At 40.9% G+C, this 25278-nt stretch overlaps 1 protein-coding gene across 5 annotated transcripts in view; it reads left to right on the forward strand.

The window, feature by feature from the left end:
• The window catches only part of LOC108276837 (keratin-associated protein 16-1), a 93994-nt gene that overhangs the window by 27722 nt on the left and 40994 nt on the right, over positions 1-25278 (forward strand). For 4 of the 5 annotated variants that reach the window (XR_008398155.1, XR_008398154.1, XR_008398157.1 and 1 more), the window contains one exon: positions 10374-11096. The gene's annotated coding sequence lies outside the window, so the exon portion shown is untranslated. Of the gene's footprint in view, positions 1-10373; positions 11097-18331; positions 18394-23231; positions 23313-25278 lie in introns of all 5 variants that reach the window. The other variant, XR_008398156.1, reaches the window with a different exon arrangement.

The following is a 25278-nucleotide window of genomic DNA, read 5'->3' on the forward strand; positions in this document are numbered from 1 at the left end:
TCGTAGTCATAGTCATAGTCAGTTCGCGCTGGATTCTCCGCTTCCAGTCCCTCGTTCTAGTTCGTGTCTTGTTTTGGTTATCGACCTAGATTCCTGCCTAGCCCCGTGTATGCCTGTTTGCCAATCGCCTGACCTCTTGCATGTTTATGGATTACGTTTTGGATCACGTTTTGGATTTGTTTGCCTGCCTGTCTCTTTAAATAAACAACTGTTATCCTGCACTTGCATCCGCCGTATCTCTGCTCCGTCACGATTTGTGACACCTTTGTTTTATGTTGTTTTTCATTTGAAGATCTAAAACTATTTGGTTTGAGACACAGAAAAATAGAAGAAATCAGGATGGGGCAAATATTTTGTCAGCATTGTATGTGGCATTCCATGGACATAGAAGTGTCTCTTCAGTTTGGTGATTACAGCTGTAGATGTTGTTTCACAGAGAAGATAGATTTTATGCAACCTTGAATAATAATCAACGAAAACCTGGTAATGTTGCCATGCCACTTAAACATACATATCCGTGGCCACTGTGGATCATGGGAGCTCTGGACCTGGATGATATAGATTTAGAGGTTGTTTTTGTTAATATGATCTGGTGCTATTGTAGAGTGATACAGTGTCAAGACTCTGATGTCTTTTCTCATCATTGGCCAAAACATTTTACCTCTGGCTCTGTTCTTGGTTGCTTCCAGTCCTGGGTGACCTCTGTGCCCAATATTGATGTATGTGGCCTGTTCCTTCCTCCATTGTGTAACCCAGCCAAGGTTATACAATTATAGAATTATTCTGGAAATTATTTAATTTGACATGTAGGGCAATTATTATAATTACTTTATTATTCTTTCTTATTGTATTTTGGTTTATTTGTATTTTTTCGTTATTATGGTTTTGATGCTGTTGATTGAGATTTGAGCCAATAGGAAGGCAAGGGGGAGCGGAAGTCCCACCTCCGTGTAATAGTTCTTTCGGCAAATGCCTGCTTTTTTTATTTTTCAATTGAGCCACGTAGCTGTCTCAACATAGCAGAACTGTTTTTTTGTATCTTTTATATATCAAACTGAAACTTTTCATTGAAGCTTCCCAGTATATACGGCTGCATAACCTCTTTATTTTGTGTAGCAAGAACGGATTTTGGTGAGTTAATCTCTTTTGAGGTTATTTTTAAAACTTGTAATGTAGCAAGTTTAACTAGCTAGCGTAGCTTCTGCATAGCATTGCTGTTGCAAATAATTGATATGTTTACCTGTCCTAGAAATATTGATAGCACAGAAATTACTTTTGTATTGTATGTACTTTAATTCATATTTGAAGAGAGATGTTTTACAAAGTCACAATTCAGTTAAAGTGGGTGGCTGCCTCGTGGCATTTTAGTTAATTGAATCTTGGAATGGTGGCGCCCATGTGCTAAGAAAGAACACAAAGAGATATGCGCCATTTTATTTTTCTACTTTATTGTGAAGGATGTTTGCAACACATTATACTAAGAATTGCATGGTATTTGTTTGTTCAAGGTAATGCAGTTAATACCCATTGTAGTTCTTTATACTTCCTGGTTATTACTCAGATTATGGGTAAATGTATTTGTGAAATTGAAATGGGTACTAAACAGTTGTACGACATTTATAAATATAGTCTTTACAACATGATTAGGCTTAATGATTAAGAATCTATTTTTTTTGTGAACAATCCTATGATTGTTGTTTAGTTATTTAAGAAGAAAAGTGTAATGACCAGTATAGTGTTGATTAATAGAATGTAAGCAATGTCCTGTTTCTTTTAATAAGTGAACAGGCTAGGTTTTTTGTGTGGATGAACAGTCTACTGTAGAGGATTGACACCAGACAGAAGAGATACCAGCAGAACTCCTGGAACCCCTCTTCCTGGAAATACTTGATCAAGATTTCCCTAATCAGGGAATGGCGGGCCACCCAAGCAATTGCATGCAGAAGATTTGAACACCTCCCTCAGGATACCCGCCTATGCGGCAGGACTGATACAACTTGTGTATCAGTCCTGCCGAAAGAACCCTTTTGTAAGAGAACCTGAAATTGTAAATCCATTTATTTCATTTAATTCAGTTCCATTTTATTGTGACTCTGTATTTTATTTTGATCAATGGTTCATAAGTAAAGCCGGCAACTTAACTGTACTTATCTTGTCCACTGGTCTCAATCCATTTGGTTATTTATCAATACACCTCCCTCCGAATCTAGTACTGGTCCTATATGTGGTTAACTGGTATCATGCCTGTTACAATTGTCAGCCCATCTCTGTAAGGAAAGAATGAATGTATGACAGATAGGCCATCTGTACTCAATGACTATGCTGAAGTTGTGTAGCACCTCGTCCTTTACTGTTCTTATAGGTGGGGTGTGGAAATGTAACTGACAAACATGACTTCAAATGTGTCATTTTTGGTTGCGGTTGGACAGACACATATTTGCAGCATGTGACAAAGTGTAAGCAAGATACAAGTATTTACACTTTTCATATACCAGAGTGATATCAAATTTCTGCAATTTGAGCACCATGTTCTGCATCCGGGCAGTGTGAATAGGCTTCTTGAGGATAATTACAAGGGGTTGGTGATTGGTTCTACAACTGTGGGCTTCCCATATAAATAATCCTTGAATTTGGTGCAAGAAAACACAACCAGCAGCTCCTTTTTAATTTGAGTATATCATGTCTGGTCTGCAAGTCCACTGTGTAATGACACGGGACTGGAGGCAGAAGCAATCACAGATCAGCATCTTTATTTGAAACTTAAATCAATAAACAAGGAAACACGGTGTAGACAGGAACAGATGATCAAGCTTTAAACATGAAAACTGGATACTTGGCATGGAACAGAAACCGGACACGAAAACAAGACCGCTTAGCACACGTAACGCATTCACCATTCAAACACTCAGTTAACATAAATACTGCACTAAGTGCACAGCAACACGAGGGGTTTAAATAATCAAGACACACCCTCGAACATCAACCAATGCTTAAACAAGGAAAAACCAAAACAAACAAAGGCCCATGTCCATATACAAAAGTCTCGTGCACGCACCCTCTCTAAAGCTGCTTGTGCATGTCGACGCCGCAGTGCCATCTGCCGGCAGGAGCGTAACACACTGCATGATGCATCACAAGTAAATGTAACTGGCTTATTCACATCATTATATGATAAGACTGCTGAGTTGGACAGGCATGACTTGATGGTCAAACGCTTGCTAGTGCTGCTGGAACAAACACCATGCAGTGTCTTTGTGGGTCAGCTTTCTCAAAGGTGTTGCAATGTCACTGCAGTTTAGGATAATCTTCCCCAGATAGTTTACCATACCAAGGAAATGCTGTGATGCCAAGACATCCAGGAAATTTCAGTGATTGCTGTGGCTTTAGAGGGCTCAGCATTTAAGACTTTATTTTTGAAGACATGGCCCACATAGCAGACTTGGTCAAGGTGGAACTTGCATTTGACTGGGTTTAACCGGGCGGCTGTGGCTCAGGTGGTAGAGCAGATGCAGACCATTTACCATTTAGATTAGGTTGACCTCACATCCTTGGATGAGCACTTTCAAGTCAAGTCAAGTGTCTCTAGTGTAATTTCAACCATATACAGCTGGTACAGAACACAGTGAACAAAACCAGGGTGCTATATAAAACATAGGACTGCAAGAGACTACACAGAACCAAATAAGACATACATATTTCTACATAAATTGCATGTGCAAACAGCACATTACAGTACAGTAACTACTAAAATAGGACAGTAGGCACAGTGACAGTGTGGCACTGACCAGTGGACAGTTCTAGTGTGGAAGTATCAGATATAACAGGTAGTGCAAAAGAATAACAATATAAAAAATATGTGAATGTAAACATAGCTTACTACGGCATAGTGTTCAGCAGATAAGCTTATACCATATATAGACACAGCAGTTATTGTAATAGCCACCAAGTAGAAAGCATAGTAGTGACAAGAAATGAAATACAATAGTTATATAATTATAGTAGCAGCAAAAATGCAGGTAGTCAATACAGACACGTGCAAAAATTTCAAGGGAGTGGGATGGTATTCAGCTGAGTGTTGGGTGTTCAGCTGTGCGTGTGTGTGTGTGTGAGTTATGTCTCTCAGGATCAAGGAGTCTGATGCCTTGGAGGCAGAAACTGTTACACAGTCTTGCCGTGAGGACCTGAATGCTTTGGTACCTTTTGCCAGGTGGCAGGAGGGTGAAGAGTTTGTGTGTGGGGTCACCCAAAGTGCTGGTGGCTTTGTGGATGCAGCATGTGGTGTAAATGTCTACAGTGGAGGGAAGTGAGAGCTTGATCATTTTCTCAGATATCCTCATTATCCACTGAAGGTTCTTAGGTTCCAAGATGGTGCATTTTCCAAACTAGGTAGTATGCAACTGCTCAGGATGCTCTCAATAGTTCCTCTGTGGTGGGTGGGATGGGGGATAGGCTTTTCTCAGCCTGCTCAGAAAGTAGAAGTGCTGCTAGGCTTTCTTGGTTGTTGAGCTGGTGTTGAGGGATCAGATGAGGTTCTCTGCCAAGTGAATGCTAAATTTGGTGCTCTTGACGATCTCCACAGAGGAGTTGTTGATGTTCAGCAGATAGTGGTCATCCATCAAAGAGAGTGGTCACTCCAAAGTCAAGAACAATCTCCACAAAGGAGTTGTCGATGTTCAGCGGATATTGGTCATCCATCAAAGAGAGTGGTCACTCCAAAGTCAACAGCAATCTCTTATGTTTTGTGTTCAAAGACAGATTGTTGGCTCTGCACCAGTCCGTTAGCCACTGCACCACCTCTCTGTATGCTAACTCGTCTTGATGATGTGATTCAAGCAGTCAACAGCAGAGTTAAAAGCAGTAGCCTGAGCACACAGCTCTGGGGGGCCCCCATGCTAAGTGTGGTGGTGTTAGAGATGCTACTTCCAATCGGGACTGACTGAGGTCTCCCAGTCAGGAATTCCAAGATCCAGTTGCAGAGAGAGGTGTCAGGCTCAGAATCAGCACCTGGTCATTGGGAGAATGGGTGGTCCTCCTGGCTACCATGTCAATCTGTACCTCAAACCAAGCATAGAAGTTGTTCAGCGCATCTGGAAGGGAGGCATCACTGTCACAGGTGGGTGGTGATGTTCTGTAGTTGCTGATGTCCTGAATGCCCTTAGACATGTGCCATGTGTCACCACTCTCCATGAAGTGACTATGGATTTTCTGGGTGTGTGCATGCTTTGCTTCTCTGATGGCCTGGGACATTTTGGCTTTCACTTTTCTTAGGGCTGCCTTGTCTCCTGCTCTGAAGGTGGAGTCTAGGGTCCTCAACAGTGCACGCACCTTCGCAGTCATCCATGGCTTCTGGTTGGGGCATGTGGTGATGGTCTTGGAGACATTTGCTTATGTAGCAGGTCACTGATGCTGTGTATTCCTCCAAGTTGGTGGAGTTGCCATCAGTTGCAGCCTCCCTGAATGTGTACCAGTCAAAACAATCCTGAAGAGCAGAGATGGCTCCAGCTGGCCAGGTTTTCACATGCTTCAAAACCAGTTTTGAGCATCTGATGAGCTGGGATTAGCATAACTGGTCTGAGTAGCTGAGGTGGGGGTGGGGCTCTGCCTGGTACACACCGGGGATGTTTTTGTAAACAAGGTCCAGCATGTTTGCCCTTCTCGATGCAAAGTCCACATGTTGATGGAATTTAGGGGTCATTGGCTTCGGATTCACATGGTTGAAATCTCCCGTGATGATAAACAGTCCATCAGGGTGTGTGTGTGTTCACAGAGTGCTACCTTAGCATTAGTGCTGGGGGGAATGCACACTCCAATTATAAAGACAAGGGTGAATTCCTGTGGTAAATAAAATGGTCTGCATCTAACAGCCACAAACAACACCAGCGATGAGCAGTAACTAGACACTAGCAATGAGTTCTTGCACCATTAAATGTTGATGTAAACACACAATCCTCCACTATAAGCCCTATAAACTCACACTGCATAGTCTGCTGGAGTCAGACGTAGTCCAATTTATTGTGCAGAGATGGGGCGGAGATCATCATGCAGTTGGGGTGTTGCATGATTTCTGTACTTTAGCAGTGTCTGGTGATGGTAGACAAGAACCCTGTTTGCTCTGGTGTCCATGTGCTGTAAAAAATCGGGCTAAGAACCAAAAAAAAATTTGATTCCAGAGAGGCTGTTGCATGCTACTGCCATGTAGCCACCTTGGATCAACTTTTTCATCATGTTCAGCATTTCCACAGCGTCTGATGATGTCATCAACAATGATTGCACAATTCTATACTACAAATAACTGTTCCATCGGTTGCTGGAACACCTCACTTGCTGAATTTATGTCAAATGACATCCTGAGAAATCTGTAGTGCCCAAATGGAATGCTGAATTTAGTGAGCATTGAAGAGCTTTGGCCTGTTAATTACAGGCACCTTCATAAAAAGAAAAATCTATAATCTTATAAGCCTATATCCTGCCACAATATTGGTAGTGATGACTGAGCCTATAATGTATAAACCTTGAGGATGTGGAACGTGACTTTAAATGTGTCATTGTCATAGGATGCCACTTTGCCACAAGTCAATTCATGAAATTTCTGCCCTGCTAGAACTGTACTGGTCAACTTTAAGTGCTTTTATTGTATTGTGAAATAGACATCTATGGGCAACAACAGTTCAGCCACGAAGTTGGCCCCATCGAGTTCTGAAGCATGTTGTGCATAAAAATCACCTAACCTCTGTTGCATCCATCACTCACTGCATACTTCCAAACCACCTCTGGAAGTATTACAGGTGTAGGAATGATCACAATCTATTCCGATGCAACACATTTATTGAAGAATTTTACTTTTAAGAAAAGATAATGAGAAGAATCATTAGTAGAGCCTCTTTCTCTTCCACCCGCTCATTACTGCTTCACCTGCAGTAATACACACTCTACAGTCACACAGTATAACTCTCCAACTTATCCTATAACCATACATACTGTGTGCAATTGCTAGTCATCATTAACACATAACCTCAAATTATATTGTTCCTCTTCAAGCTTGCCTGAATGCATGTGATAGTTTCTTTCTGGGGGGCTTAATGTTTGCTGTCGGCTGTCACCACCTGGTACAATACTGCACCAAGTCCATCCTGAGATGCATCACAGTGCAATACAAATGGTTTTGTGAAGTCTGGGTAACCAAGTATTGTATTTGAGAAACAGTCCACCAGATAGTTGAGTGTGTCTTGGTGCACTTGAGTCCACTGAATGGGAGTGTATGGTGGCAAATTCAATTAAATTCAATTCAATTTTACTTGTATAACGCTTTTTACAATGGTCATTGTCTCAAAGTAGCTTTACAGAAACATATATATATATAAACGGGATACAGATTTTAAATGTGAGTTTATCCCAATTGAGCAAGCCGGTGGCGACGGTGGCAGGAAAAACTCCCTTGGATATTAAGAGGGAGAAACCATGAAGGGAACCATACTCAGAAGGGAACCCATCCTCATCTGGGTAACAACAGATAGTGTAAAACTAAAGGAAAGTATATAATGGTTTTATATGAAATCTGTTTGTTGACCTAGTTCACTGTTCAAAGGGGACCCGAATGCAAAACTGCATGTTGTAATTGCAGTCCCAGGGCCTTTAGAAGCAACCGTAGTCCCAGCAATCACAGCGAGAATGTCCATGTGGAATTGTAGTAGTGAGAGCTCCATCCAGAGATAGGGCATCCGAACGGATCAGGCAGTTCTGAAGAGCAGAAAGGATCATGATCACTAGCATCTCCATAAAATCATGTGTGGCTTGGCAGAAGGAGAGAGGGAGAGATTGTTAAATTTGTGTAACGGAGATGAAATACAATACTCATGGTAAGCTTTAGTAAACAAATATGTTTTAAGCCTAGACTTAAACACTGAAACTGTATCTGAGTTCCAAACACTAATTTGAAGGCTATTCCATAAGTGTGGGGCTTTATAAGAGAAAGCTCTTCCCCCTGCTGTAGCCTTCGCTATTTGAGGTACCGACAAATAGCCTGCCCCTTTTGATCTACGTAGGCTTGGCGGATCAATTTTGCTCAGATACTGTGGCATGAGACTGTTTAGTGCTTTATAGGTCAATAATAGTATTTTATAATTAATGCGTGATTTCATTGGGAGCCAATGCAGTGTGGATAAGATTGGGGTGATGTGGTCGTATGGTCTGGTTCTAGTTAGGACCCTAGCAGCTGCACTCTGGACTAACTGGAGTTTGTTTATGCTTCTACTTGAACATCCAGACAGGCATTACAATAATCTAAACTAGAGGTGATGAAGGCATAAACTAATATTTCTGCATCATGTACTGACATTATATTTCTTATCTTAGCAACATTTCTGAGATGAAAGAAGGCTATCCTAATAATATTATCTACATGAGCATCAAGTGAGAGACTGGAGTCGAAAATCGAACCAAGGTCTTTTACTGCTGCACAGAAAGCTTACTTCTGGCTACACGTGGTCCTAGTACAAGTACTTCTGTCTTATCAGAATTAAGTAAGAGGAAGTTAATAAGGATCCACTGTCTAATGTCTTTTACACATTCCTCAACTTTATTAATCTGCTGTCTCTCCTCTGGCTTTGCTGGAACATACAGCTGTGTATCATCAGCATAACAGTGGAAGCTAATTCCATATTTATGATTAATTTGACCTAGAGGTAGCATATATAAAGTAAAAAGCAGTGGGCCTAAAACAGAACCTTGCGGAACATCAAATTTAACCTCGGTATGCGTGGAGAAGTCGGCATTTACATCTACGAATTGATATCGATCGGTCAAATGAGACCTGAGACAGGAGAGGGCTGTTCCTTGAATGCCAACAACATTTTCTAGTCTATCAAGGAGAATAGTATGGTCTATAATATCAAAAGTTGCGCTAAGGTCAAGTAATACAAGCAAGGAGACACAACCCTGATCAGAGGTCAGTAGTAGGTCATTTACCACTTTAACCAGTACTGTCTCTGTGCTATGATGAGGTCTACATCCTGATTGATACATTTCATGAATGTTGTTCCTATGTAGGTACGAGCATAGCTGCTATGCTACAACTTTTTCTAAGATCTTGGAGAAAAAGCAGAGATTTGATATTGGCCTATAGCTGGACAGTTGAGAGGGTCGAGGTCAGGTTTTTTAATCAGGGGTTTAATAACTGCTAATTTAAATGATTTTGGTACATAACCAGTGCTAAGGGAAGAAATGATTATGTTTAGAAGGGGTTCAATTACTCCAGGACAAATCTGTTTAAAGAAACTTGTAGGTAAAATTATCTAATATACAAGTTCATGATTTCACTGAATAAATTAATGAAGCTAGTTCGGTCTCTCTAAGTGTAGTAAAACATTCTAATCATTGATCAAATATTGCTATAATTGGTTATAAAACTGTCTGGTTTTAATTTAATAGCCTAAATTTCGCAACTAATGTTTTCAACTTTACCGATGAAAGAATTCATGAAATCTTCGCTGCTATGTAATGATTGTGTGCCTATTTCTGTGGTGGTTTTATTCCTAGTTAATTTTGCTACCGTGTTAAATAGAAATTTCAAATTGTTTTTGTTATCTTATATTAAGGGGGAGAGAGAGACTTTTCTAGTATCACTAAGAGATTTTCTATAGTTCAGTAGGTTCTCCTTCCATGCTGTTTGAAATATTACTAATTTGGTTTTCGCCATTTATGTTCTAATTGTCAAGTTGTCTGTTTTAAGGTACGTGTTTGATCATTATACAAGGATGCTAGCTTTTTCTCTCTAATTATTTTTCTTTTGAGTGGAGCCTAGTGTGTAGCGGAGCGTTGACTCTAAACATTCAGTCGCCTGATCGAGTTCCCTGGGATCAGACGTTCCAAATCTAATTGATGTCTCTGGGAGGTTATTGATGAACCTCGGTGCAGTAGCTGATGCAAATGTATGTTTTACGCAGAGGCAAGAAGAGCTGCAAATACTATGATCAATATGTATTTTGAAAGAGATAAGATAATGGTCTGAGACAACTTCAGACTGCGTAAATATTACAATATTTTCTATATTTAATCCATATGTTAATATCAGGTCAAGATACAAGGCTCTTTCCATCAGAGTGTTGCAGGACGCAGAGTCGCAGGAAGCATTATCACAGAAAGCAGTGTCCCTCGAGCTGACGCTATCTTGTTTAAATCTCTATACTCTAAAAATATATATTTTTTTACTTTTATAATGTTTACAGATATTATGATACTATTTTAGATAAAAACAATCTTGCTAAGTTTTTATCGGATCCTACAAACATCCACCACTAGCTTGTAGCCCGCTAGCATCACCTTACCGCTAGTCTTGTTTACATTTCACATTTATCTCATTTTCCACTGTTTTAAAGGTGAATATGTCGGTTGATTCTTGGGACCATGCTCCCAAGACGTATCCAGCCGAGGTCTCCATCACGCCAATGCCGACACACCACGGACCTTGGGTGCACCAGCGGTGGAGGTCGCGGGCCATACCCCAGGCAAGGACCTCTCCCAGTCCGCCACCTTCAGTCTTCGAGATCCCAACCAGGAACCGTTTGGACCCTCTCCATGAGACAAAACCAAACGCTGTGATCATCAGGGACTCCATTGTGTGGGACATCTGTGTCGCTTCATCTAAAGATAAGGTGTGCACACACTGTTTCTCTGGTGCTCGTGTCCTTGATGTTGCTGCCCAGGTACCCGGGGTCCTGAAGAAGGACGAGAGCATTGGAGCAGTTGTGCTGCACCCGGGGGCAAACAATATCCGGCTGCGGCAGATGGAAGTTCTGAAGAGGGACTTCGGCAGCCTGATCGACACGGTACCGGGCAGATCACCCACTACGAAGATCAGCGTCTCTGGACCTCTTCCCACATACAGACGTGGAGCTGAAAGGTTCAGTAGACTTCTCGCTTTAAATGACTCGTTAATATCTTTGTGTAAAGAACAGAATCTGCTCTTTGTGAATAATTGGAATCTGTTCTGGGAGCATCTTAGGTTGTTCCGTGCTGATGGCCTGCACCCCAGCAGCCTCGGAGTAGAACTACTGTCAGACAACATCTCCAAGACGCTACACACAATGTGACTACCTACTGTAAGTACAACTTCCAACAATAACAGCATTTATTATAATCAATGTTCAAATAATAGTTCATCACTTGTAGTACATTCTATAGAGACTGTGTCTGTTCCCTGAGCTAAAAAAAATACATAGTAAATTACAGAAAGTTTGTTTTAGTAATCTAACTAACATAAAATTAGTTCATACCAAATGTACATCCAGCACCTTTGATCTGAAGATATGACTATTAAATATTACATCTCTTACATCTAAGGCACTTATTATTAATGAAATCATTACTGATCAGGAATTTAACATAATGTGTTTAACGGAAACTTGGATTAAACCAAACGAGTACATAGCATTAAATGAAGCCATTCCTCCTGGATACAGTTATATACATCAACCTCGTTTAACTGGTTGAGGAGGAGGTGTTGCACTCATCCATAGTCAAAATCTAGGCGTCACGCAAAAACCTAGTCATAATTTGAACTCTTTTGAAGTTCTTTATACCAGTATAACATATGTAGCCACAAAAAATAAGTCAATTCCTATAATTATTATTTACAGGCCCCCAGTGCCATATAGTGGATTTGTGGATTTTATCTCACACCTGGCTGTTTCTCTATATAAAGCATTAATCGTTGGTGATTTTAATATTCATTTTGATAACCTGGAAGACCCTCTGAGAACAGCGGTTGTGTCCATTTTAGATTCAGTAGTGGTCAATAAGAATGTAATAGGACCTTCTCATAATGGTGGGTCCTCCTTGTCTCTTATATGTGGGCATCAGTCTCTTATACGTGGGCAACTCCGATTGCAGTTTGGTTGGGTCCTCTTGTTTCATCGTCAGTAGCCGATGCAACAACTGTGTGATGTGGGTGAAACTGGGAATGTAGGAGTGGTAGTATGACAGAAGCATCTGACATCTTTCTCAGGCCACCAACTGTGTATGGCATCTTCTGTTTTAGGGCCTGTACAGGTGCAATCTCTGCTGCATCCATTGTATAGCATTCACCAGACACAAACTTTCCCAAAAACCTCACTGTTTGTTTAAAAATCTCACACTTTCTTGGAGTAAGCTTTATTCCATGCTCTTGGTATCTCTGCAGAACTAGCCAGATATGAGCTAGGTGATCTTCAAAACTACAGCTGTGTACCAAATTGTTGTCTAAGTGTCAAGTATTGTGACGTAACGGAGATAAGGTAGGATGCAATCACAGTAGAACAGGTTTATTTAAGAGAGAGACAGGCAGACAAATCCAAAACGTGATCCACAAACGTAATCCAGTAACATGCAAAGTTCAGGTGATCGGCAAACAGGCATAAAGGGGCGAGGCAGGAATCAAGGTCACGGAAATACAGGGTCGAGGAACAAAACAAGAAACATGAACAATAGCACGGGACTGGTAGCGGAGAAACCAGCGTGAACAAAACTAACGAACCTAAACATGACATGAACTAAGACTATGGTTATCTATCGTGAGGACTCTAAACTAAATGACTAACTCATTCAATATTCCGTGCCGTGTGCTGGGAGGCACGCGGTATATGTACAAACATAATCAGCCTCGTAATGGCTGACAGCTGAGGGCGATTCAGACACACATGAAACAACAGCCAACGACAGAACGGGGAGGAGACATAACAGAAACACAAACAAATGCACGCGTCGAAATGTCACGATTGTCCACAAGGGAAAAGTGCACGCGCGCTCACATGCTCGTGCACACGCGCTCACATGCTCCACAGCGCGCTGCATAAAGGGGAACTCGTGACAGAACCCCCCCCCCAAGGGCACTCCTCCCGGAGTGCCATGAAACATCCATCTCCATTGGCAGCCCCGGCCCCCTGGGCAGAATGTCCCAAGCAGAGCCTGGAGACCACACAGTGTTCTTGGCGAAACAAAAAAGCAGAGCGATGTACATGGCAGAGCAGGAAAGCAGAGCGATGTCCTCAGCAGAGCAGGGAAGCAGAGTGACGTCCTCGGCGGAGCAGGAAAGCAGAGTGACGTCCTCGGCTGAACAGGGAAACAGAGCGCTGTACTCAGCAGAGTAGGGAAGCAGCGCGACGTCCTCATCGGAGCTTGAAAGCGGAGCGACGTCCCCGGCTGAACAGGTAGGCAGGGCGACGACCACAGCCGAGCAGGCAGGCTGAGTGAATTCCTCGGTGGAGCATGAAGGCAGAGCAACGACCACAGCTGGACAGGCAGGCTGAGCGAAGTCCTCGATGGAGCATGAAAGCGGAGCAACGACCACAGCTGGGCAGGCAGGCTGAGCGAAGTCCTCGGCGGAGCATGAAGGCAGAGTGACATCCTCGGCGGAGCATGAAGGTAGAGCGACGTCCTCGGCAGAGCAGGAAAGCAGAGGTAGACTTTGGCGTGGACTGAACCTGGGCGACTGGGTCGGTAAACTTGGGCATGGGCTGAACTTGGGCGACTGGGTCGGTAGACTTGGGCATGGGCTGAATTTTGGCGACTGTATCAGTAAACTCAGGCGTGAGCAGAACCTGGTCGGCCATATCAGTAGACATGGGCTTGAGCAGAACTTGGTTGGCCGTATCAGTAAACTTGGGTGTGACCAGAACGTGGTCGGCCATGTCAGTAGACTTGGGCGTGAGCAGAACTTGGTTGTTAGGCTTAGATATTAGTGAAACTTGGTCAACTGGATCAGCAGGCTTGGACGTGACATCAGGAACTTGAGACTTGACTTGGACTTCAGAGACTGGAGACTGGACTTGGACTTTAGAGACTTGACTTGGACTTGGACCTCAGGGACTTGAGACTTGACTTGGATTTCAGAGACTTGAGACTTGACTTGGACTTCAGTGACTGGAGACTTGACTTGGACTTGGACCTCAGGGACTTGAGACTTGACATGGATTTCAGAGACTTGAGACTTGACTTGGACCTCAGGGACTTGAGACTTGACTTGGACCTCAGGGACTTGAGACTTGACTTGGATTTCAGAGACTGGAGACTTGACTTGGATTTCAGAGACTGGAGACTTGACTTGGACTTCAGAGACTAGAGACTTGACTTGGACCTCAGGGACATGAGACTTGACTTGGACTTGGACCTCAGGGACTTGAGACTTGACTTGGATTGCAGGGACTTGAGACTTGACTTGGACTTCAGAGACTGGAGACTGGACTTGGACTTCACAAACTGGAGACTGGACTTGGACTTCAGAGACTAGAGACTTGACTTGGACTTGGACCTCAGGGACTTGAGACTTGACTTGGATTTTAGAGACTTGAGACTTGACTTGGACTTCAGTGACTGGAGACTTGGACTTGGACCTCAGGGACTTGAGACTTGCCTTGGACTTCAGAGACTGGAGACTGGACTTGGACCTCAGGGACATGAGACTTGACTTGGACTTGGACCTCAGGGACTTGAGACTTGACTTGGACCTCAGGGACTGGAGACTTGACTTGGACTTGGACCTCAGGGACTTGAGACTTGACTTGGATTTCAGGGACTTGAGACTTGACTTGGACTTCAAAGACTGGAGACTGGACTTGGACTTGGACCTCAGTGACTGGAAACTTGACTTGGACTTCGGAGACTTGAGACTTGACTTGGACCTGGACCTCAGGGTTGAGCTCTGGTGCTGGAGACTCCCTGTTGACCTCTAGCTGGAGCTCGGCAGGTGAGCCCACCTCGTGGGTCTCAGGTTTGAGCTCTGAGGTCTCCAGGTTAACCTCCAGCTGGGGCTCTGCTGCTGGGGCTGCCCTGTTGACCTCTAGCTGGAGCTCGGCAGGTGAGCCCACCTCGTGGGTCTCAGGTTCGAGCTCAGAGGTCACCAGGTTGAACCTCCGGCTGGAGCTCTGCATGAGTTTGCCTGTGGTAGTGGGTAAACGGCAGGACAGGTTTGCCTGCCAGACTCCCGAACCACATTATGAACTCCCCCACAAACTGTTCTACACTGTCCAGGTTCCTACAGTGCTTATCCAGTTGGAGCTGCACCCACTGACGGGCCGGTCCAAAGTACTGGGACCACATGAATTGGAGCCATTGCTTCTCCTCTGGCTTAGGGTCTAACAGGCTGGAGAAATAGAATTGACAGTCTACCAGAAAATATTCTGGGGCACCAAAAAATCTGTCAAATGGATCAGGAAGCTCCATAAATGTCCATTGTGGGAATTGGACTGAGTCCATAGCGGGGACGGTTGCCGTCGACTTCCGGGTTCTGCGTTTTCTCCGTTCTCCTGCTACATCCATGTTTGGGCGGAATATTGTGTCACGTATCGTGACGTAACGGAGATAAGGTAGGATGCAATCGCAGTAGAACAGGTTTATTTAAGAGAGAGACAGGCAGACAAATCCAAAACGCGATCCACAAACGTAATCCAGTAACATGCAAAGTTCAGGTGATCGGCAAACAGGCATAAAGGGGCAAGGCAGGAATCAAGGTCGCGGTCACGGAAATACAGGGTCGAGGAACAAAACAAGAAACATGAACAATAGCGTGGGACTGGTAGCGGAGAAACCAGCGTAAACAAAACTAACGAACCTAAACATGAACCTAAACATGAATCTAAACATGACATGAACTAAGACTATGATTATCTATCGTGAGGACTCTAAACTAAGTGACTAACTCATTCAAGATTCCGCGCCGTGTGCTGGGAGGCGCGCGGTATATGTACAAACTTAATCAGCCTCATAATGGCTGACAGCTGAGGACGATGTACGACAAATGCACGTTTCGAAATGTCACGATTGTCCACAAGGGAAAAGCAGGTCCTCACACACCTGCTCATGCACGCACGCTCACATGCTCCACAGCGCGCTGCATAAAGGGGAACTCGTGACACTAAGTAAGGTTGGCAGATTCTATTCAATTCAGTTTTATTTGTATAGCACTTTTAACAATGAACATTGTTCCAAAGCAGCTTTACAGAAATATATAAATATATTTCTGTATAATATATATAAAATAGATAAATTTATAAAATAGATAAATTCAGGATCTAGATTTTAAATGTATGAATTTATCCCTAATGAGCAATCCAGAACCGACTGTGGCAACGAAAAACTCTGAGATGATGTGAGGAAGAAACCTTGAGAGGAACCAGACTCAAAAGGGAATCCATCCTCATATGGGTAACAACGGATAGTAAATAATAAATCCCTTCTATAAATGTGCTAATACTACATGGTCAAACAGTGCAATTGTATAACCAGGAAAATTCATTACAGTTTTTACATGAAGTCTGTTTTGTTGAACTTATTCACTGTTCACTGATGGAGACTTGAGTGCAAAACTGTTTCTGGCAATTGTAGTCCCAGCCATCATAGCATAACTGATCATATGAATTAATGTCCAAAGCCATCAGTAAGCCATCAGCCTCAGTAATCTCAATGATCTTTAGGCTGTACCATGTGGGGCCATCCTCAACAGCAACATGTAGTCACATGTTGTTGCTGAGGATGGCCCCACATGGTACAGCCTAAAGATCTACTGCCTAAAGAATTAGAAGTCTCCAATTGCTGAGAACTCCAACAAGAAGTAGGGCATCAGGATGGATCAGGCAGGTCCAGAAATCAGAAGGGGTCAGCATCCAAACATCCCAGTTCACCACAACACTCTATGCCTGTGAGCCCTCTAGATCTGCTCTTTTACCTAAGAAAAAAAACTATTCACAAAAAGCTTGACTAAACAGGTATATGTTTTCAGCCTTGACTTAAACACTGAGACCGTGTCTGAGTCTCAAACACTAATTGGAAGGCTGTTCCATAATTGTGGGGCTTTGTAAAAGAAAGCTCTTCCCCCTGCTGTAGCCTTCATTATTAGAGGTACCAAAGAATAGCCTGCATCTTTTGATCTACGTAGGCATGGCGGATCATAAAACACCAAATCTTTGCTCAGGTACTGTGGTGCGAGACTATTCAGTGCTCTATAGGTCAATAGTAGTATTTTATAATCAATGTGAAATTTTACTGGGAGCTAGTGCAGTGTGGATAAGATAGTATCATAAGATGGTATCCCTGAGGTCTAACAGACACCTTTCCATGATTCTTTGGAATTCAGTAGGTGCCGTGCTGAGCTCAAAGGAAATACATACCCAGTGGTACAGCCCCCACAGAGTTATGAATGCTGTCAGTGGCTGGATTTCCTCAGCCAGGGAGCCCTGGTGGTACGCCTTGACTTGTTCCAAAACAGAAAACCATGTGCTACCACTCACTGAAATTATCATGCCTTGTATTCTAGAAATGGGATGGTGGTCAGGCATGGACTTTTTATTTTAACTCATGGTAGTCACAGCATAGCCATAGGCTGCCATCTTTTTTTTTTATGCAGACTACTGGGGGGGATTATGAAGATCTAGATGGTACCACCGACCCTTTATTCAACAAGTCCTGCAAATACTCCTTGATTTCAGCATGCAAAGGCTTTGGGACTGAAAGATAAGTTTTCTGCACTGGTTCCATGTCATGAAGTGGTATGTGCATCTTTAAAGACAGGATACATCCTATGTCATCGTCATAATATGCAAAGACTTGACACTCCTCTCTCAGCAATTTTCTAACTACTTTTTGCTGGGCATCGGTGAAGTGGTCCAACTTCACAAGAGGATCCCATTCTATGGGCTGCCATTGGCCTTTCATGTCAACAGGAAGTGTCTCTTAAGATTTTGACTTACAGTTTTGCGTTATACCATGGCCAGCATACTGATCCTCCATGTTATGAACTGCAGATTAAGTGCAGAGGTATTTTGAGTGACTGTAGCATAGATTATGTAGCATGACACTCTCATCTTTGGTGCGTGTATATAACACTTTAGGGAGGACTACTGATGGTCTCTTCCCAACAGTCCCTGTTCACTTCCCGATTGTGGACTTTGTAGTGTGCATCTATGCGATAAGTGGCCGGAAAGTCCACATTTAAAACAGTGTTGGGAGTTGTCACCTACGTGCTCCTCTTGGCATTTCTTGCAGCCTTTTCGCCTCACTTCCAAAGATCTTGCATGCACTGTTCTACAACTCACCTCCATGGCTGCTGTAATCATCTCTTTAATTTCTGGTCCGAGTTCTTCCATAATCTTTTTCGTGTGTGGGATCTCACTATTAACAGTGTTCACTTCTTTAGCCTCCTTTCCATTAACCGTTCTGATGATGACAGCTGTACTCTGTTTGTTAGTTGATTGTGGAGGCAGGGGAGTGCTCGGATCGACACAGTGTTGTGGTGTGGAACTCATGGATGTGGGATTCTTTTACTTGCATTGATTCTTTTAATTTTTTTCTGCTTTTCACCTTCCAGCTTGGAGGCCTTATTCACAACTTCAATGAAGTCCTCATCTGTTGTCCTGAAGTCATTAAGGTGTAAGGATTAATCTAAAGTTTCAGAGAGTCACTCAACAGTCCAGTTTCAATTGAACGAAGAAATTTACACTGAATGGTAGTTCTATGATAGTGGTCATCATTGTCAGCATGACCAGCATTATGCAGTAATTTCTCGTTCAATCCAACTGCCCAAAAAAACAAAGTTGTGTTCTGACTCTCTGGGTTCTTGAGAAATATTTATAAGCTGTTTCCTTTCCATTCCCACCTCTATTTGTTAGATCAGACCCTAGTAAAACAGCCAGTCTCTTTGCTCACTCTCTCCTATTTGCCACCAAATATTGAACTCCCTCTTCAGTGTCACTTAAGCTAAATTTTGGGCATCCTCATCCTCCTCTAGTTTCTCCATGAAACAAAATAGCTATAATTCCTATATGGTTAATGCAATATTTTTGTTAAACCCCTTGAATGAAAGTCACATCTTCAGTCACGTCTTGATTGCTTCATTTTAAATCCGTTGTGGTGGTGTACAAAGGCACAATTATGAAAAATTGTGTTGCTGCCCAAATACTTATGGACCTGACTGTATGCTACTGTGTAGTTATGTGTGCGCACGCACACACACACACACACACACATATATATATATATATATATATATATATATATATATATATATATATATATATATATATATATATACACACACACACACACACACTCACATATATACACACACACAGTATCTCACAAAAGTGAGTACACCCCTCACATTTTTGTAAATATTTGATTATATCTTTTCATGTGACAACCCTGAAGAAATGACACTTTGCTAAAATGTAAAGTAGTGAGTGTACAGCTTGTGTAACAGTGTAAATTTGCTGTCCCTTCAAAATAACTCAAAACACATCCATTAATGTCTAAACCACTGACAACAAAAGTGAGTACACCCCTAAGTGAAAATGTCCAAATTGGGCCCAAAGTGTCAATATTTTGTGTGGCCACCATTATTTTCCAGCACTGCCTTAACCCTCTTGGGCATGGAGTTCACCAGAGCTTCACAGGTTGCCACTGGAGTCCTCTTCCACTCCTCCATGATGACATCACGGAGCTGTTGGATGTTAGAGACCTTGTGCTCCTCCACCTTCCATTTAAGGATGCCCCACAGATGCTCAATAGGGTTACCTTCACCCTCAGCTTCTTTAGCAAGGCAGTGGTCGTCTTGGAGGTGTTTGGGGTCGTTATCATGCTGGAATACTGCCCTCCGGCCAAGTCTCCAAAGGGAGGGGATCATGCTCTGCTTCAGTATGTCACAGTACATGTTGGTATTCATGGTTCCCTCAATGAACTGTAGCTCCCTAGTGCCGGCAGCACTCATGCAGCCCCAGACCATGCCACTCCCAACACCATGCTTGACTGTAGGCACGACACACTTGTTGCACACACCTGGTTGCCGCCACACACGCTTGACACCATCTGAACCAAATAACTTTATCTTGGTCTCATCAGACCACAGGACAGGGTTCCAGTAATCCATGTGTAGCCCACTAGAAAATGTATATAAATAAATATTTTAAACCGAATTTAAAAAAATATAGATTAATTAAAAATAAAGTAGAATGTAAACCACTATACTTTAAAATACGTTATTTGAACCAGTTAAAATGTTTCATGTAGATAATTTCGACCAATTAACACCATTCTACACGTAGATCCTGCCTTGATTGACAGGTGACAGTAGGAGAGGTTTTTTTTACTGTGCAGATGGCACACACAGCCAAAGTGAGGAGAGAAAAGGAGACAGAAAAAAATTGGGGAAAAAGCCTAAATTATAATTATATATTATAATTAACTGTTTGAAAGCGTGCAAACAAAGGTCAAAACAGTACTACTGCCAGTTGGGGTGCTGAGGAACTTCACTGTGAAGTTTTATCCAACGTGAAACTTGGTGAGTTAAGTTTAGAGTTAATTAGGTGCTGAGTGCTATGCTAAGCTAATACAGCTATGACGCAGCATGTTGCATTTCTTGGTTATTTTCTTCTCTTTCATTTATCCATGTAACTAATGTCAATTCGAAATTAATGCCAAAAGTGTTTTGAGTCACATTACTTCTGAGTTATTAAATTGTTAAATTGCATTGTATAAATGTGAGCTATATTCAGTTATGTCAAGTGTTAGCTGTTAACATGTTTCAATGCATGTAGCTTTTGCTCCATTTTGTTTGAGTTGTGTGAAAATCAGACAGATGTTAAATACAAAAGGTATTTTATTTTAATTGTATAAAAAGGATACTGGCTGTAATTTATAATTTAAAATACATAAACCGTGGTGTTTAATGTTATATGTTTTGCACATAGATTTCATTTTGTTTATTCTGACACTGTTTATACAGGTCAGGTTTTTTTTGATTCAATACAACAATTTTTCAACAGTTTGATGGCGAGCCACCCAACCAGAACCACTGTGTCTTGAAGGACGGTATTTTTATTTTATATTATTTTGGTTTTTCTGCAAAGGACTACAAATGAAAATACTCTAGAGGAGTGCCTTCATTCAGATTAAAAGAAATTGCAGAGACATTGAAAAAGACATTTTAATTCTGGATGTGATTTTATTTTATTTAAGTTTTGTTATATTCCATGTATGTATATATTTTATCTTAGGCTTAACTTAGAGGGTGCACCCTAGGGTATTATATGTATTGTACATATTTAATTTCACTCACTCTAAATTGTATATAAATCATTCTATATTTACCTTATCAGTTATGCTGTCACTGTTATTGTTTCAGTCCACTACCTCCTACGTACCCTTTAGTATATATATATATATATATATATATATATATATATATATATATATATATATATATATATATATACACACATATATATATATATATATATATATATATATATATATATATATATATATATATATAGTACATATTTAATATATGCTACACATGTCCTTAGTCTGCTTGTCTTCAGCAAACTGTTTGCGGGCTTTCTTGTGCATCATCTTTAGAAGAGGCTTCCTTCTGGGATGACAGCCATGCAGACCAATTTGATGCAGTGTGTGACGAATGGTCTGATCACTGACAAGCTGACCCCCCACCCCTTCAACCTCAGCAGCATAGACTCATACATCTATTTCCCAAAGACAACCTTTGGATATGACACTGAGCACGTGCACTCAACTTCTTTGGTCGACCATGGCGAGGAATGTTCTGAGTGGAACCTGTCCTGTTAAACCGCTGTACGGTCTTGGCCACCATGCTGCAGCTCAGTGTCGGGGTCTTGGCAATCTTCTTATAGCCTAGGCCATCTTTATGTAGAGCAACAATTCATTTTTTCAGATCCCCAGAGAGTTCTTTGCCATGAGGTGCCATGTTGAACTTCCAGTGACTAGTATGAGGAAGTGTGAGCGCTATGACACCAAATTTAACACAACTGCTCCCCATTCACACCTGAGACCTTATAACACTAACAAGTCACATGACACCGGGGAGGGAAAATGGCTAATTAAGCCCAATTTGGACATTTTCACTTAGGGGTGTACTCACTTTTGTTGCCAGCAGTTTAGACATTAAAGGCTGTGTTGAGTTATTTTGAGGGGACAGCAAATTTACACTGTTATATAAGCTGTACACTCACTACCTTACATTGTAGCAAAGTGTCATTTCTTCAGTGTTGTCACATGAAAAGTTATAATCAAATATTTACAAAAATGTGAGGGGTGTACTCACTTTTGTGAGATACTCTGTTTGTGTGTGTGTGTGTGTGTGTATATATATATATATATATATAATGTATGCACGCACGTATTATTGTATCAGTGTTACTGGCACTTATATTAGATCTGCCCAGTGGTGTTCTCCTAAAGGAATATGTGGCTTAAAGTTCTTAATCATCTTCCAGTGATTAAGACCATTCATGTACATATCCTTAATAACCCATATTGCAATAGGTATGATCAAAAGTAAATCCTTGACAAATTACGTATGCTATCTTTAGGTATAAAAATAACAGTAGCAAGATCACCATTAGCACAGGGCTAAAATCTAACTAGTCAAAACTAGTAGTTTTGGTTAACTTATCCGCTCTATCTAGTTTAGACACCATGATAAAATACCATGGATCTTACTGTTTACATTTGAATGTCTGTTAGGCTATATGAGATTGCTATTGCTTTTAAAAATACACTTTCCTCATACACTCCTGTAGCATTAGCATCACTAAAATGTATCATTTAAATTTTGAATGAGAGACTTTAATACCCGATTTAAACATTGCGCTTTTACCATAGTGAAATAATATTCATCTGAAAACTGCATCCAGTTACATATTTAAAATTATAATAATATTGAAATAATATGATTCACTATAGATTACAGGCTCATGGATAATGGCAATCATGGTATTGCTGCTTTAGAGACTCTCATAATGTCTTATGGGCCAGCTTTTGATTTTAACTTGCACATTTTCCCAGAGAAAAAACGCTCTCTTTTTTTCTTGTCAGCTTTTATTTAAAGTTACTCTTCTTTTTTTGCTCTCTTTTATTTAGTTGACTATTTTTTAAGTTGCTTCTTTTTACATAAATTTGCCTCTTTTTATTTAAAGTTGGTCTTTTTTTAACAGACTTATTCTTGTTTAAATTGGCCTTTTTATATAATGTTGCCTCTTGCTTAAATTTGACTCTTTATCTAAAGTTCTTTTTATTCTTCTTTTTATTTAAACTTGTCTTTTTTATTTAAAATGTACTTTTTTAGGTGCCTTCCCCTTCAGAGCCATTGTATATGTGTGTTGCCTGTTTGTGTCTCGCTGTCTTGTTCTGAGTATTACTGTCTGTCTCTTGACTCTATATGCTTTATTCTGAAGATTCCAAGCTTATGGAGGAAAAGTTCCAAAGTTTCAAGCTGGTGCTGGCAGGGATTATTATACCAGTATAATTGGTTTCAGGTGCGTCTTCCTGCTTTCTGATGGACAAATTTGTAAATCTAAATGGTGCAATATATGGTGGACCTTCACAACTGTAATATGGAGGAAACTGCAGCTGAATTGCTTAGGAGCAGTAATCAACCATGTTAGTGCTAAAAAAAATAATAATAAATAATAAAAAGATGATCAGTGTGTATTTTGAGCTAGATGATTCAGCTTTTTATTCATTCCTGGTGGTGTCAAGTCTAGGATTTAAAACATGTGTTTGTGTTCACATCGTTGATGATCATAAAGACGCAGGCTTCCACTATGTTTTCTTATGTCCCAGTTAAAGTCGAATTTGGGACACCACCCTATTGCAAAAGGGTTTTTCTTCTATACAGAATTACATAATACTTTGCTGTCTCGTGTATAGAATATGCATCATTGAGCACTCATTACACACCCAGTCACGTTTAAACTTACTTCACTTCAACTGGATGGCTTATTTTATACTGTGAAAAGTTGGATATGTGAGGAGATTTCAATATGTTTTGTGGGTGTATTTACATTTAGGTCATTGTGTATGCGCAAGTGTTTGTGTGTGTGTGGCACATGCATTGTGGGATATGCTAGTTTGCACCTTGCTTTCACCTTAATTTTGCTTCAATTAAATATTTTATTTATGGAACTTGATGTAAGGTAATTAAATCACCAGTTTCAATACACATACTAAGCACTTCAATTGTTATTTGCATTTGTAAGTAAAGGTATTTGTATTTGTCAAAATAGACCAGTAGCAAACTGCAAAAATCTATTTAAACCACTACTAGATTTTGTATTTTGTAAACTGCACTTTGTATTGTATTATGGGTACAATTTAATGCTCAATCTCTACTTATATTAAAAAGTTATTAAATAATAAATGCATTACTTTAATAAATAGGCATTTATTAAAGTAATGCTAAATGCATGTTTTGATGTCTTTATTCATGTACTTTTTTACTTTGAAGAGTCACTTCCTTCTTTTGATTTGACATGACCCCATTCAGAAGGCCTCATTCACCTAAATACTGCCTTCTGAGCAGCTCTTTGTAGAGCCCCAGCTGACAGATGACACATAATTTCTGTACTTGTGATAATGCGCTAGAGAGATAGAGAGAGCATGTTTGTATGTGAGAGAGCACCCGGGTGTGTCATTATTGTGTCACAGAGAGTTTTACACAGTTGTAATTTACATATCCAGTACCAGTCATTCCTTCCCCAAGACATTTTAAAAAACATTCTTAATCTCATACTCTATCCCTACTTCCTTTTGGTCCCAGTGTTAAGAATTGCTTTTTTTTTTTTTTTAAACCCTTATGCCCTCTCAATTAACTATACCGTACAGTGCAGATCATCCTATTTTGCATGTTTTGACCTATGGTGGAGATAAAATAAAATAAAAGTCTACACACCCAGATAAAATTGCAGTTATATGATGTAAAAAAATAAACCAAAATAAATCATGTCAGATTATTTTCCACATTTAATGTGATACAGCAAGTGGTAAAATTCAAGTGAAAACTAATAGAAACCTTTTTGTGGAAAAAATAATCGTAAAAAAAAAAACTTTAGATCAGAGCATTGACTTGATCATGTTCTTCTATAGTCATTATTTTGTTGACTTGGATTTGTGGTTTGGGTTGTTATTATGCTAGAAGTTCAAATGCCTCTTCACCTAAAGCTTTCTAACAGAGGCCTGCAGGTTTTGTGCCATTTTCTCTATCTTGACTAGAGCCCCAGTCCCAGCTGAAAAGAAGCAGCATCCATAGCATGATGCTGTTACCACCATGCTTAATCATGGGTATGGTGTTCGTTGAGTGACAGGCTGTCTTATTTTTGTGCCAAACATACACTGATCAGCCATAACATTAAAACCATTGAGAGAGGAAGTGACTAACATTGATAATCTCGTTACAATGGCACCTGTCAAGGAGTGGGATATATTAGGCAGTCAGTGAACAGC

Source organism: Ictalurus punctatus, chromosome 16 (assembly GCF_001660625.3).
Source record: "Ictalurus punctatus breed USDA103 chromosome 16, Coco_2.0, whole genome shotgun sequence".
Taxonomy (NCBI): Eukaryota; Metazoa; Chordata; class Actinopteri; order Siluriformes; family Ictaluridae; genus Ictalurus; species Ictalurus punctatus.